This window comes from Girardinichthys multiradiatus, chromosome 14 (assembly GCF_021462225.1).
Source record: "Girardinichthys multiradiatus isolate DD_20200921_A chromosome 14, DD_fGirMul_XY1, whole genome shotgun sequence".
Taxonomy (NCBI): domain Eukaryota; kingdom Metazoa; phylum Chordata; class Actinopteri; order Cyprinodontiformes; family Goodeidae; genus Girardinichthys; species Girardinichthys multiradiatus.
The window spans coordinates 23,404,562-23,419,200 of NC_061807.1; the positions used below are offsets into that span (position 1 = coordinate 23,404,562).

General features: G+C 39.6%; 1 protein-coding gene across 36 annotated transcripts in view; it reads right to left on the reverse strand.

The window, feature by feature from the left end:
- The window catches only part of LOC124880267 (receptor-type tyrosine-protein phosphatase delta-like), a 622,546-nt gene that overhangs the window by 214,042 nt on the left and 393,865 nt on the right, over positions 1 to 14,639 (reverse strand). Inside the window, exon 1 of one of the 36 annotated variants that reach the window (XM_047385279.1) lies at positions 7,060 to 7,605. The exons of the other annotated variants lie outside the window; for them this stretch is intronic. The gene's annotated coding sequence lies outside the window, so the exon portion shown is untranslated. Of the gene's footprint in view, positions 1 to 7,059; positions 7,606 to 14,639 lie in introns of those variants that run through there. 36 annotated transcript variants of the gene reach the window in all.

A 14,639-nucleotide genomic window follows, 5' to 3' on the forward strand; every position in this document is an offset into this window, starting at 1 on the left:
TGGCCCTCAGGTCAGTCAGGTTCTGGGGTACAGAGTTATGAGCCTCTAGATGCCAACTCAGCTGACCTCATAGGTTTTCTATGAGATTAAAGTCTGGATAAAGTGCAGGCCACTCCATTCGGGCTACCAGAAGCCGTTCTCCAATGATGAGCCCTTGATGAGCTGGAGCAAATTAAGCCTCTGTTGTAATGCAGAAGCATATGACTGGATTAATGATGTTATTCAGGCAGTATGGGCTGGGCTTAAGTTATGAATTTAGTTTAGGTTAGGGTTAGGTATATATTGGTAAAGGTGAGGTTTAGGATAAGGGTCAAGGTTAGGCTATAGCAATAAATGAATTCAATGCATGGTCCCAGGAAGAATAGCAATACACTAAGTGTGTGTGTGTGTGAGAGAATCTTTCCCAGTTTACAAGCTACCCACCAGTCTGGGCAGACTTCTATTCTTTGCACTTATCTCTTGCAGCCTTGTATTTTGCACAGCAGGGAGTGCAAATTGTTCTTGGAACGGGCCTATCTACCAAAGCCTCCATTTTTGACTTTTTGCTTCAAAGACCTTCATCGTAAGACCCGTTTTTTTTCTTCTTGTTTTTCTTCTGGCTCTTAGGCTCTAACTGCAAAGTGCCTCTGAACAAAAGTGTTTTCGTAAGTCATTCCTCGTCCATGGAGAATGGGGTCAATGGATTGAAAATACCAAGTATAGAAGACTCTTCTCACCATCCATTTCAGCTAGCAAAGCCACCCACATCCCTTTTCCAGTCCATGAAATGTACCTCTCACGTTCTCTCTGGCGATCAGAAACAAATTCGGAAAACTGTCATACTTTAATTGAAATTCCAACACTTGTGTAGCTGCCATTGGGGAATAATTTGATAAAGATGTGTGACATGAATGCACAGAGCCGCCCGCCACTTTCATTTTTTCTCCCTGCTTTTATTTCCTCATTCTGCTGGTTATTCAAATGACCCTCACCCGATTTGACGCTCAGCCTTTCTAAAACATTAAGATAAGGGAAAATGAGACAATGATGAGGACATAAAAGGAAAAAAAAAACATTTTGGGATTCGATCACTCCATCACCTTTATTTTTGGACTGTTTTTAACTACAAATATTGTCCTTTAATTACAAACCTAAGTTTTTCTTAATTAGCCACAACCCATCTCTTTCAGTAGTAACAATCTATGAGTTGCTATTGTTGGAAGATCCAAAAGATGGGGGAGTCAATAAAGGAATTAGAACCCACTGCCAGTGCTACTGGCCCCGATCCAAATCGATACCAGCATACTTGCTCCCCCTCTTATGTCTTCACAACTGGCTGCAGGAATTTGGCCTCGTCTGAAACCTAATCTGTGACCAAAGGGACAACTGGGACCAAAAAAAGAGGTCCTCTCTGTTTATATCACACCCATACACCCTCCACGTTCACCCCTCCTGGGCTACACGAGGCCTGACTCCACTGACTGACACTTGTGCTTCACTATTTACATGTATGGATGTATAATTTCACAGCTGATGCTTGTTGGGAACATTAAGAGCATTTTTACAAATTTTCCAGAAAAAAGTACACTTTAGGCCTTCTTAACTATTTTTTTAATAAATAAAAAATGTATAATGAATTAATAGTATATATTTATACAACTGCCAGGTTTTAAATATGGAACCTGGAAAATATTAGCTACAGGAAGGAAGGAATGATGGAAGGTAGACAGGTGAGCAGATGGATGGATGGTTGAATGGGTAGATGGATGGATGGTTGAATGGGTAGATGGATGGATGGTTGAATGGGTAGATGGATGGGACAGTAGGAATATAGAAACAAATCTGGATATACAAATCCTTTTCATACTCTGGTTTATGTACTTTCCATCTTTGAACAAATATGGAAAATCATTCTTTTTCACACTTTTTTAGACAGTATAGGGACTATTTTTGAGCTGGACAAGAAAATGAACCTTTTTTATTATACGACAAAAATGTTAACAGCAAACACAAAAGTTCTATTAGGTAAAAGGCAAAGTTCAGGCACAAAATTATGTTCCTTCCCCTGACCATAATATTTACAGCTCAGCTATTTTTGCCTCGACAGGGTGATGGACAGTAGAGGTTATTTTTGCCAGGGCGTGAAAATACGCTTTTTATTATTCCAACCCAGTGGCAACTTGAATATCAATAATAAAAAAGAGCTGCTCACTGTTCCCTCTGGGTGTAAAACCAATGCCCCGTAGCGGTGGTTTTTATCAAGCAACCCACCCTTGACGCTAGTTACGCAGTACTAGAGGTTACAGGAGGAAATGCTTGCCAAGTAAATAAGTGAGTGAAGCGATTGAATAGAGGATGGGGATAACAGCGGGACCCGGTGCCAAAGTGAACCAAGGGTAAAGTCATGATCACTTCATTATGCTGCGCTGCGGCTCGGTGTTGTGCGAAATCAAACTGCTTTTTCATCTGTCACATTGCATCAGGTTTGGTCCCAGTGAGGTGGGTTTTGTAGTTGGTGGGAGCCCCCCAAGCACAACCCTCAACATCCAGGCACAAACATCAGCTTATTAACCAGAGGAAACATAACTGCATAAGCTCATTCATAAGTACACGCACCATGTTATCCCTCAATATGGAATCTAGGAGTCATATTCTTCTCCTATGTTCTGTCAAACACCCACCCTGCCAAAGAGAAGGTCGAATTGCCATTCAGTGGAAAGCTGTTGAGGGCCATTGCTGGTGCAAAATAAACTAGAATACACCCACTGGATTATAGAGGGCCGGCGGTGAAGGAGGGTGGTGGCGGTGGGGAATTGTTGATTGTTAACAGACCTATTGGCACTCCATCGCCTCCACTTCCAACGCAATGGCGCCTGATAATCGTGGCCTTTGTGTTTACGTATCCATTTTTGTAACGTGAGTGTTGATTTCTCATTACTTGTAATGGGGGGGGGGGGGCTGGCCTTGAAATTCCTGAAAGCAGTGTTCACAAACACACTAAAGGACAAAGAAGTAATTTCTCCTGCCTTTTCTCCTTCTTTCCTTTTTTTCTATTTTTCTCTCCTCTACACTTGAAAGTAAACCAGTGAGTCAGAGCCAGATGGCGGTGCTGCTGAGACAATGGGCTGTAAGGTGCAGGCACGCTTGGTTGTAAAAAGAGGGGTCGGCTGTGCTCCTGAGAGCAACATAAGTGAAAAATATATGCCAGACACTGAAAGAAAGAAAACTTTCAGAATTCAACCAATAAAACTGGTGTAACAAGATGCCTACATTTATTTATTTTTAGAAGATTTTAAACATTAAAAAATATGCTTAAGTATAACAGATGTCAAACGAATTTTGAAACCTTCAAAACTAAATAAGTTACATTTTATGTAATTAAGGTAATTTTTGCTTATTCTGTCCTTGTTGAAAAAAAACAACAACACTCAATTAGCTTATGATTAGGACATATGATTAGGACATAAAACGTTAGTGCAACAGGACAGGAAACCTAATTCTATTCTACCAAGATAGCATTTTAACCTTTTCCCCTTCTGTGACAGCGATTGGCCCGGGGTTAAGAAGCTTGGCTTACTAGCAAGTCCAACTTTAGCATCAGCGCTGTTGCTAAACATGCTGAAGTCAAAGGCAACTGTTTAAAATCTACTTTTACTAAGTGACATGCAAACCTTTCTCTTGAACTAAAGCTAAGATGTGACGTTCAAACAACAATAATTGCTTCAGGGTTAAGAAGCTCGGCTCAACAGTGAGACCTAAACTCACTGGTAAAATGGGACTTAACTAGGCTAGGCTAGGTAAACTGGGATACAAGGACTTTTGAATGCATTCCACCAAGGTGACATTTTGACCTTTTTCCTGCCAACCAGCTAAAATGTGTTGTTCATTAGCAACAATTGTCTCGGGGTTAAGAAACTTTGCTTGTTAGCAAAGTTACCTTTAGCATTAGCACTGTTACAGTTTCCTACACAACCACAGCTAATATCTGCCTTTCATAAGAACGACTGAGTCAGGGTTAAAGACAATGGCTTGCTAGCAAATTTGACTTCAGCATTAGCGGGTAGTTCCTAAACTAGTTACATAATAACCACGACTGTTATTTGAAACTATTGAACATATTCACTTGAACTGTAATGAAAATGTTTAAGTCAGCTTTGTTACAAAAACAATTACGTTTATGTTTTTTAGAATTTAACCATTATTATCCATTATATTTACACACTAATATTTCTTGTTTAGGTTTAAACTTTCAATTTTAATAGATAAAAAACATTTTATGTAAGCTGAAAAAGGTTTCTCCTTTTTTTTGCTGAAAAGCAGATGTATAACAGAATACTGACTTATATCCAGCATTTACTTTTAAAACATGGTTTGCTTTCTCTTATATTTACCGTGTAAAAAAGTCAGGCCTGTGGTACGGTTTCAAAATGAGGTACCAGTGAAGAAAATGTAAGGAGAGCATTTCTTTTTAACCTGTTTTCGTTTTTTTGGTGAAACGGTATGGATGCTCTAGCCTTATTCTTTCCCAGAAAACCTGACAAACTCAGGTCAAAGGTTCACAAAACCATTACTTAATACCTTTCTTAAATATGCTTGATTTGTCTGACTTCAGCTAAAGGTCTGTACCTAAGGGGATGTTCTTTGGGTTTGGAAAACAACACAATGTAAAGATGAGTCGACTTGCAGGAATATGTCAGCCTCACTGCTTCTTTCTGATGACTGGGCCACTTCCTCCCTTCAACGACTCAGACTAAGCACCGCCTTGGTGCACTCTCCTTCTTTTGCACCAGCAAAATAAGAAATCGAACGAGTGCGAAGCAGCGTTAATTTGCCTTGTGTCAAAATTTGGCCAATGGTTGCTAATTGTTTGTTGGTCAGGAAAGTGTAAAACCTTGGTTGAAAGACGTTGACTGCAGAGGGAGGGCTGCTGGAGTGCTTAATGGCACCTGAGCAAACACAAATACGAACTGATTTGTATGTTTAAAACAAACACATGCATCACTTTTTCACACTGACCATTCCATATCTCATACTACACACCAGCTCCAGCAGAACTAAATTACAATTCAAAACAAGTCACTAATTTGGCTCCCTTTTTGACCACATCAATTTATGAACAGTATCAACATATAGATGTAAAGATAGTGTCTTATTTTCTGTGTGTACATGCAATAATAAACCATTGAAACATATGTTAACCTGAAAATTGTCACTCTTCAGTTGAATGTTCTTTGCATTTCTTCTGTCAGTTTAAACCCTAACGGTCTGACATCAGTGGGATTATGTACAAGTTCATGAAAACTCCAATTAAGCCAGAACCCACTCAATGTTGATGGTGTATTAAACACTAAACACCCTTTCTTACAGCCTCATAACATCACCTGACGGTAGGACAAATCTGTTCTCTTTGCCAGAATGTGGCTTGAGAACCAAACTACACGCTCCACTGGGAGACAATATAAAATTCACTGAAAATACCTTAAGCAGTTTAACAAAATTTGGATACCTTTAATATCATATCTCACAGCAACCATAACAATATGGCCCTGGAGCACTTCCAACCACTTAGATGTTTGCCATTAGGTGGATCTCGCTGAAAGAGGTGGAAGAAGTGGGAGGAAACGGTGATTTTTTTGACCGATATTTTACCGTCTTTTCTCCTCACCTTTCATTTAATGTTGTCGTACAAAAAGAGCATACACTTTTATAAACCCCTTTATCTGATCCACATAAACTTAATAAGACATACTCAAATAATAAACTAACAATGCTATAGAAAAAAATTACTGAACCAATGTGAACTGAAAGGACCAGTGTCAAGCCAGGATGAAATAAATAAATGAAGATTTATTTTAGGCACCACTGAGTTTGGACAACATAGGCTATAAATAAAATATACTCCTATAAAATGGTTAGCTGACATATTAAACTAGAAGCTATGAAAAAATAAGAATAAAACCTTTAAAAAGATCAATAAAAATTTACCACAAATAAAAAAATATTCTAAAACAAAATTAACTGGAAGAAAAAATACACCAGTGTGTGTGATCCACACATATAGTGACAATTTATTGATTTAAAAAAGTTAATAAAATCAAACCAAACTGGAAAAACCTGCTGAGTTAGGGTAACATTTTAAAGAAATAAATTTATGATGAGGTAAAAGAAAAGCTAAAACGTCCTACTGCTCCCTTGAAACATATCAATATTTATTCTGAATTTTGTTTTTCTTTGTGTTGAAATAACAACATTTATTAATGCATTATTGATAGAAATATTCAAGTATGTTTTTTTTCCCCCTTATGACTGTTATAATGAAGGCTAAAAACACTAATCATATCTCGTCTTTGCTTTTTCGTAAATTACAGCTTTAAACATCCTGTTTGAGGGCTTCGAATTGTATCCTCCTCGCTGCCTGGGAAGAATGAGTCCCCTAGTGGCTCAACAGGCGCACTGAGCACAGGTGCTCTGCGCTTCTACTGGAAATAATAATAATAATACATAAAGAGGGGGGGGGGGGGACTCTTCACTTTCACCTGATTGAGAGGACAGCACTTTATCTACGTAACTGACCGACTCTGCCTCAACTTTCAACTTTAAACATCACCCTCGCCTCCCCAGCCAAACAAAAATAAAACGAGTTCTATAATAAGCCATCTTTTTTCTCCTCTATTTTAGACGTGGGGATCTCTGGAGAGTTGTAGGAATGCGCTTTGAAAAATTCTTCACAATCCAGTCGCATGCAGAGAGGAGTCTTGTGCAACTTTAAAAGGATGCGGTGCATGAACTGTATGTGCATGACAGCTTTAAAAATAACACGTCGACTGGTCTATTTCAGATATTTTCTGATGACATTATGCAAATATAAATAGTTGCCTGCCTATCTGAAATGGGATAAAATAACCCATCATGAAAAAAACAAGCGCATATTTATAGAAACGGCTGTTAAACAGACTGTACCTGGTTTATAATAAAACGCAAAAAGATGAATAAAACAGCATGTGGAAGCCTGATGGCCGCATTAAAGCGCTGTCAACACACCTGAAATCACTGCAGCACTCACACGCACAGTCTCCTTACCTTAGCACCATTTTGTGGTCACTTTCAAACTTATTCTCCGCTCTTTTTAATCAGTTTTTCTTGTGTCTCTTGATTTTTCTTTCGAGAGTTTTTGTTGTTGTTTTACATCCAGCAACACGAGTCGAATAAAAGCCAAAAAACATAAAGAAGAATTAAAGGGGAGGAGGGGGGTGGGAGTCCCGTCTTGGGTTCTTCTTCTTGTTCTCCACGTTTTTCCGTATCTTTTCCCACTGGAGTCGTCCGCGAGCAAAGCGCTGGAAATCACGTCTGGTTTATTCCCTCTGCCGAGGGTGTCGCTCGTCGGGTCTTCGCAGTGTTGGATGTTGCGAGACTGTGGCAGCGTTTGGAGAGCCGCGGTGGAACTGCCTGCCTCCCTCAGCCTCTCAGGCACTCTCCCACCTTCTCTCACTTCTCTCTCTCTCTCTCTCTTCCTCTGTCTTTCTCTCCTGAACATGAACCGCGCACTCGGTCCGCCTGTAACGTGCGCGCGTGTGTTTGAATTTTTTGACGGACTAAAGGTGACGTCAGTCTGCGAGGTCCCGGTCCGCGCGAACCTCAGCTGAACACCCCGAGAATTCCACTGCAGGAATGTGCACGTGTACTTGATTAGATTTGTTTTCAAGAGAGGACGGGGGCGTGCGTGTACGCCTTCTGTGTCTACGTGGGAGATTGTCTATGCAGGTCTGACCTCCTAATTACTGAGCATCTGTGAATGCAGATCATATACAGTGCCATGCTAAAGTATTCCAACCCCTTGAACTCGTTCACGTTTTGTCACGCTGGAACCACAAACTTCAGCAATTACACATCTGAATAGTGTGGCATGCATTTTTCTATGACCAGGGCCAAACTCAGAGATTTACAGCATTTATAGCATGTATATAGGCGACTGTGGTTGTTGGTTCGATTCCAGCTTCCTCCTGCCATATGTCAAGGCACATAGGGCAAGGCACTTAACCTTAAGTTGCCTACCGATCTGTGTATCGGTGTATGAATGTGTGAGCGTTAGTGAGTGTGATGGGGTGAATGTGGCTCTAGTGTAAAGCGCTTTGAGTGGTCACTATGACTGGAAAAGCACTATATAAGTTTAGTCAATATATATATATATATATATATATATAATTACGAGAATACAGTTGGAACATTACAAGAATAAACTCGAAGCATAATGAGAAAAAGTGTGTTACAAGAGTAAAGTTGGAATTTTATGAGAACTCTTACAAAAAAGCGTAGTTATTACCAGTATGTTACTGACCTGGGGCGATGGTGTCCAGATTTGGCACCACTTTGGTTTCTGGTACGTTGGATGTCACTTTACGTGGCTGCTCGACACTTTAAAATGATGGTGCATATGACTGTCTCTGTTTCGAAGAAAGAACGGAAGGACGGAATTGTCCGTGTGGAAATTGTTTTTGGAGCTGTCTTTATTTTTTCTCATAATGTTAGGACTTTATTCCCGTGATATGTCAACTTTATTCTCGTAATTAAAAAATAAATAAATCTCTTTGCTTGGCCCTAATACTCAGTTGTAGTGTTCAGCCTGCTTTTACTTTGATGCCCCTAAAAAAATAAAATCTAGCTCAACCAACATCCTCAGAAGTCCATGTCAGTGTATCAGTGTTCAGCACAGTTTGATTCGATTCTGGTCAGTATCTTTTGACTAAACTGGTATTTCATTTTCATCACATTTTAGACATCTATAGCCATTTTAGTTTAGTTTTACTTGACTAAATCGTACTACATTTTAGTTGACTTAATCTCCTGAAACTTTTATTATAATATTTGTAATCATAAAAGATTCCTGCTGTAGGTCCTCTTACAACTTAAAAGATGACCTCAGATAACATATATATCCTAGAATGTTATAAAAAACTAGTCCCACCTTTTTACACAACTAAAATTAGATCTATTTGGTTTTCATCTCCCTACAGCACTTAAGTCTTGTTTTTATTCGGTGATGAAAATGTCAAACATTTTCATCATAAAAGTACAGCTTCAAAATTAGAATAATTCTGAAAAGGGAAACATTTTGTCACTTACTTCAGAAAGTGAAACATATACGTAGATTCATTACACAGAGTGAAATATTTCAAGACTTTATTTCTTGTAATTTTGATGATTATCCATTACAGATAATGAAAACCCAATGAACACTTCTGTATGCAGAGTGGGTTCAAGCCCTTTTAGTTCCCTTGGCAACAAAATGGTTTATGTGACTGCCTATGTGGCTGATGCCAAGAGCCAGCTCTATCTGTGTAATTCAATCTCAAAATTAATCCAGCTGTTTTGTCAGTCAGTCAGTCAGTCAGTCAAGTTTATTTATATAGCGTTCTCAGCAACAAGGCACTCAAGGCGTTGTACATCAGGAAAGACATTACAATGATACCGAAAATCAAACAACAGAGGTAATTAAAAAAATAAAGAGAATAGAATGATGGATAAGAAAATGAAAGGAAAATTGGACTGAAAACTTAACTAATAATGTTTAGATAACACATTCAAAGGCCACTCTAAACAAATAAGTTTTAACCTTGATTTAAAGCAACTTAGGGTTTTGGCACTTTTACAGTTTTCTGGGAGTTTATTCCAGATTAGTGGAGCATAATAACTAAAAGCTGCTTCTCCATGTTTGGTTCTGGTTTTGGGTATGCAGAGCAGATTTGAGCCAGAAGACCTGAGAGGTCTGGGTGGTTGATACACTGACAACAAGTCTGTAATGTATTTTGGTACTAAGCCATTCAGTGATTTATAGACTAACAGAAGTATTTTAAAGTCTATTCTCTGAGCTACAGGGAGCCAGTGTAGGGACTTTAGAACCGGGGTGATGTGCTCCACTTTCTTAGTTCTAGTGAGGACGCGGGCAGCAGCGTTCTGGATCAACTACAGCTGTCTGATCAACTTTATAGGCAGACCTGTGAAGACACCGTTGCAGTAATCAATTCTACTAAAGATGAACGCATTAATTAGTTTTTTAAGGTCCTGGTGAGACATTAGTCCTTTAATCCTGGAGATGTTCTTTAGGTGATAGAAGGCTGACCATGTTACTGTCTTTATGTGCCTCTGAAGGTTCAGGTCTGAGTCCATCACTACACCCAGGTTTCGAGCCTGACTGGTGGTTTCTAGCTGTATTAACTGAAGCTGTGTTCTAACTTTTAAACGCTCTTCTTTTGGTCCAAAGATTATTACTTCAGTTTTGTTTTGATTCAGCTGAAGACATTTTTGGCCCATCCATGCATTGATTTCTTCTAAATATTTACCAAGCGATTGAATGGGTTCATGGTCACATGGTGACATCGTAACGTACAGTTGTGTGTCTTCTGCATAGTTATGATAACTTACGTTGTTGTTTATTAAAATCTGAATTAGGGGGATCATGTAGATATTGAATAGAAGGGGGCCCTAAGATGGATCCTCGGGGAACGCCACATATGATTTTTGTGGTCTCTGATGTAAAGTTACCTACTGACGCAAAAAAGTTCCTGTCCTTCTAGTTGGATTTAAACCAATTGAATTCTGTACCAGAAAGGCCGACCCAGTTTTCCAGGCGCTCTAATAAAATGGAGTGATCAACAGTGTCGAATGCTGCACTAAGGTCTAATGATACCAGCACTGTGGTTCTTCCACAGTCTGCATTTATACGGATGTCATTGAACACCTTGACAAGAGCAGTCTCTGTACTGTGGTGAGCAGGAAGCCTGACTGGAAGACTTTTGAAGCGGTTGGTCATTATTAGAAAGTTATTTAACTGCTGAAACACAGCTTTTTCAATAATCTTACTGATGAAGGGGAGGTTTGATATAGGCCTGTAGTTCTGTAGTAGCAGCTTGTCCAAGTTGCTCTTTTTCAATAGAGGTTGGATAATAGCTGTTTTTAGGGCCTAGGGGAAAACACCTGACAAAAGGGACGTGTTTATTATTTGTGTTAAATCAGATGATATTAAGGGCAAAGCTTTCTTAAGGAAAGCTGTGGGTAAAACATCGAGACAGCAGCAAGAAGAGCTTAGTTGCTGTACGATTTCTTCTAAGTTTTTGTAGTTTATTTGGTAAAATTGGGAAATGTTGTCAAAATCAGTTCTAGTTGGAGACATCTTTTGTACTGGAGTTGATGTAGATGTGCTGACTGCCCCTCTGATCTTTTGGGTTTTTTCAGTCAGGAAGTTAGCAAATTCATTGCAGGCCCTGGTAGAGTGGAGTTCAGATGCTACAGTTACAGGACGGTTTGTTAACTTGTCAACCGTGGCAAATAATGCACGAGCATTGTTAATGTTTTTGCTGATGATCTCAGAAAAGTAAGATTCCCTTGCATTTTTCAGTTGTAGGTTATATCTGTATAGTCTCTCTTTATAGAGAATATAGTAAACCTGGAGTTCAGTCTTTCGCCACCTGCGTTCAGCTTTTCGACACTCCTTTTTTTCCACTTGTGACTGGTGGAGCACTTCTCCACAGAGACAGTATCTTCCCAGAAATTACTTTCACTTTAATTGGAGCAACTGAATCAATGATGTCTGAGATTTTAGAATGAAAGTTATCTACCAGTTCAGCTACAGTGTTACAGGGCAAAGTGGAGGTAGAAGAGTAAATTCGGTTAAAGGTTTCAGCAGCACCGTCCTTAAAGATACGTTTTCTTATCATGTCTCTTTGGCAAACTGAGCCATTGGAGATGATGCTTTCAAAAATCATAGAAAAGTGGTCAGATAGGGCAACATCAGTTACAAATACCTTGGAAATGTTTAGACCCTTAGTGATGATCAAGTCCAAAATATGTCCCTGTTTGTGCGTTTGCTCTTTAACATGTTGAGTCAAACCAAAATTTCCAAGAGTGTCACATAGATCTATTGCACTTCTGTCGTCAGGATTTTTGAAGTCTCCCACAATAATTAAACAGTCATAGTCAACACATACCATAGATAAAAGCTCATTGAAATCACTGAAAAAGTTTGTTTTGGACTTAGGAGGCTTGTAAATATTCAAGAACATGGTTCGGACTGGGCTCTTTACCTGGAGAGCCAAATATTCAAAAGAGTCAAATTTGCCCTGAAATACTTTTTTACACTTTAGTAAATCTTTAAACAAAGTGGCCACCCCTCCACCTTTTCTTTGCTGTCTGCTCTCACAAAGAAAATTGTAGTACGGAGGCATCGACTCTATCAGACTGGCAGCTTCATTAAATTCATGTAACTATGTTTCTGTTAAAATCATAACATCAAGATCACGGTCAGTTATGAAGTCATTGATTAAAAATAATTTACCTGACAGAGATCTAATGTTCAATAAAGCCAGTTTATATGACTTAGTTGCTGATATTAACCCTGTGTCTGGTGGTACCTGAGAGTTTATGGATTTTTTTGATTGTTTATTACTGTCTCTTATCCTTTTGGCTTTGTTGTTTCTGTCACGTATAAGCACAGAGATTTTACAACTATCTCCTATTAGGGGCCCAAGTTTTTCCTGGACATGCTCATTTCTGATAGAGTTACCACTGAGGCCCAGACTGTATCACAGAGAAGTGATTTGAAGGTCCTGATTAGGAGGAGATAGATTAGGAGGTGGTGGGGCTCTGCGGCATTTGGAAGATGTTGGTTCAGTAGCAGGGCCTCGGCCACGGGGGGTGTTGAATGGAGAAGATGTCAGAGCCATTTGGGTCCCGATTTTAAGAGCTCCTTTCATGTTTTCAGAATCCAGTAAAGCAAAAAGCGGGCTCAGTGGGGAGATGGGAGAGTTCTGTGCGGTCTGGGTCAGGGTCTGGGGTGAGGCGGGTTTAACGCGGGGGTTGGGGTGGGTCTGGGTTTGCGGGGAGGGGGGTATAACGGATGGGGGGGGTCCACTTCTCCTGTGGATTTTGATGGGGAGACCTTTTGTGATGACCTCTCTTTCTCAGCCAACTGGCCGGTTGTTTCTGCTGGAGCAGTTGGAGGCAGCATTTTGTGAAGGTCTTAGAGGTTTTGGTTAGGAGAACATTAATAAAAACAGCATTGTGAAGACAAGGAACACAGGTCAGGTCTGGGGAAAGGTGTGAAGTTAGGATAGGTTATAAAATAATGTTCTAAGCTCTGAACATCTTGAAGAGGACTACTCAGTATATAATCTGAAAGTGAAAAGAGTTTGGCGTAAGTGCAAAAAAGTGACAGACCAGGCAAGGAGAGCCTTATTCAGAGAAACAACCAAGAGAACTATGGTAACTGGAGGAGCTGCAGAGATCCACAGCTCAGGTGGGAGAATCTGTTAACCGCTAATAGTAAATCATACACTCCATAAATCTGGGCTTTATGAAAGGGTACGAAAAAAGAGAAAGGTAAGAAGAAAGCAATTGTTGAAAAACAAACCATTTGAGGTCCTGCTCAAAGTCATGTAGGAGACAGAGCAAACAAATAGAACATATTACTTTAGTCAGAAGAATCCAAAACTAAATGTATTCATACTGTATGTAAGAAAATTAAAGGTTTGTTTTGTGAGCCAATTTTCAAAAGTTAATTTTATGTGCACTTCTTTCAAAGCTGCAGTAGGGTCTCTGCACAGTATTTAGCTGATCTAATAAATATGGGCTTTCCCTGGTAATCTAAGTGTTTATCACCCTTTGCAATGATGTTGGCAAATGTCTAATCTCAAATAACTCAGATGGGAACAAGAAAAAAAAAACTCCATGCATAGTTTCAGTTAATCAAAAAAACATGAATACAGCTGCACATGCATGCATCAGAAATGCGCTCCGGGACCGCATACCGACATGGAATAGTTTGTCAAAGCTCTCAGGCAGACCACAAGAGCCAGTGTAGACAACCCGGATAGTTTGCCAGTGCATCTGATGGACAATCACTGACACAGACAACCAGTTAGGATTCCCCAGTAATCTAATCTGAGCATCTTTGTACCGTGATAGAAAACAAAAGACATATCCAAACACAGACTGAGCAATCAGATTTCACACAAAGGCTTTAGCCAGCAAATTTGAGCCAACAACTTTCATAATGTCGGGCAACAATGATGGAAAATAGAGGGGAAAAACACCTGTAACATGTTTGTGTATTAGCTAGATGTAAAAAGGTAACACTTTTTTCCAGAAATCCCTCATGCAAAGGAAGCTGGTAAACAGAGACTTCCAATGGTCAGATAGGTGTCACTCCATTAAAAATGCCATCTCCTACATTAAGGTCACCATAAACCCATCAGTAAAAGCAACAGGCGTATTGAAAACCCCTGCAGGCACAGGGTATTGATTATGTTGTCAGGCTGAGCATAAATGTGCGTGCTTGTCTGTTCAGGAGGCATTTCATCTGCCATTTTACTTTTTCCATCAATAACATTGCTTTTAAATTTTGGGAACCCGTTCTGCATTGTGTACTCCAAGGTCAGCCCATCCAGCCGTAAACTCATAGTCTGGTTTGTAATGGGTAAACATTTTATGCACTGTCCCGAAGATGGGATTCATACACGTCCTGAACACTGAACAGACATAATGTGCCACAACACTTGGGATGATGGAGCTCTTGATAACACAGTCAAATGCTTGGTCTCTCTAATGTGTTAGTGGGTGAAAAAAAAAAAAATGGCCCTGGGAGACAGATAGCTATGACCAATTGTGTT